A 1,801-nucleotide genomic window follows, 5' to 3' on the forward strand; every position below is an offset into this window, starting at 1 on the left:
TCGAGCGAGTCGGGATTTAGCCTACGGCGGAAGCGGAGTGAGCTATGCGAGCGTGAGTGCGAAAAATGTTGAAAAGAGCGTGATTGAAAAGGTACAGGAAGTGAATGTGAAGACGAGTACGAAAGAGAAGAGTTATGCGGTAATAGTGAGAGCGAATAATGCAAGTGCGAGTGTGACAAGTGAGGAAGTAAAGGAGAGAATGATAAAGCATGTGAGCAAGTCACTGAATGTGCGTGTGAAAGCGGTGAGGAAAGTGAGGAATGGAGGAGTAGCGATTGAGACGATGAGCGAGAGTGAGTTGAAAAGGATAAGAAAGTGTGGTCAGTTTAAGAATGCTGGCCTAAAGGTTGAGCTGCCTCGCAAGATAGGCCCAAAGATCATCTTGTACGATGTGCCGAATGATATGGCGAGTGAAGTGTTAATGAGAGAAATGTATGAGAGAAGCTTGAAAGGGCGAGTGGATGAGAGAGTATTCATGGAACGTGTGCGTGTTGTCAGTAGGAATGCGAAGAAAGATGCAACCTGCGGAAATGTGATATTAGAAGTTACGAGTACAATAAGGAATGTGCTCTGTAATGACGGACGAGTGTTCGTGCATTGGAAGGCCTTTAGGGTGAAAGAGTTTTTCAGTGTGCTGAGGTGCCACAAGTGCTTTGCATTTGGGCACATGATGCGGCAATGCACCGAAAAGGAAAGACTGTGCCAAAAATGTGGATGTGTGGGACACATGATGAGAGATTGTAAGAAGGAAAGTGTGTGTATAAACTGTAAGCTGAAAGGGAGCAAATGTGATCACTCGGTTCTGTCCAAAGTGTGCCCGGAATACGTGAGAGCGTTAGAGAGGGAGAAAGCGAGAATAAATGACGAATGAATGGTGCGTGAATGTAGTGCAGTATAACTGCCAGAGAGCGTATGCGGTTATGTGTGATCTGGGTGAGATGATGCGCGAACGTCGAGTGAGTGTAGCACTGCTGCAAGAACCGTACGAAAGGCATGGACGCGTGGTGGGCTTGCCCATAGGTATGGATGTGATTGTTAGCGAGAGTGGGATGGTCAAAGCAGCAGTGGTAGTGAATGATTCTAGGTTGGATGTGATGTGTGTGAGAGAATGTACGAATGAGCTTGGAGTGTGCGTGTGGTTGAAGGGGGACTTTGGAGAGATGTATGTGGTGTCCGTGTACTGCTGGTACGGTAAGAGCATCGAGCCGTACTTGGCGTACATGGACAGAGTATGTGAGACAGCCAGGGGAAAGCGTCTGCTGATAGGTATGGATGCGAATGCCGTCTCTCCCTTGTGGTATAGCAAGGGTGAGGGAGGCAGCAGAGAAAGTGAAGCGCGTGGAAGAGTGATTGAGGAATGGATGATTGCGAACGGGATGAACGTGTTAAATGAACCAAGTGAGTTTTACACGTTCAGTGGGCCGAATGGGGAGAGTGACATCGACGTCACTCTCGTGAACGGCGTGCATGAAGGGTGCCGGTATGAGTGGGAGGTAAAGCCTGACTGGGGAGTGAGTGACCATAACGTGTTATTAATACGTATGGTATACAGAGATAATGCGAGTACGAATGAGGACATGTGTAGATGGGTGTGCAAGGACGTAGACTGGGAAGGGTATATGTGTGATATGCGAGAGAGCGCGTTAGAGGATGCAGCGAGCGCTATAGACGAAACGGATGCGCAGAGCTGTGTAGAGCGAATGATGAAATGGATCCATAATGCGAATGATAGATGGATGAAGAGGTGTAAATCTGTGCATGCTAGGAAGCTTGTGTGGTGGACGGATGAGCTTGAGGGGCT

Source organism: Nylanderia fulva, unplaced genomic scaffold (assembly GCF_048542155.1).
Source record: "Nylanderia fulva isolate GAGA-0341 unplaced genomic scaffold, ASM4854215v1 Scaffold517, whole genome shotgun sequence".
NCBI lineage: Eukaryota > Metazoa > Arthropoda > Insecta > Hymenoptera > Formicidae > Nylanderia > Nylanderia fulva.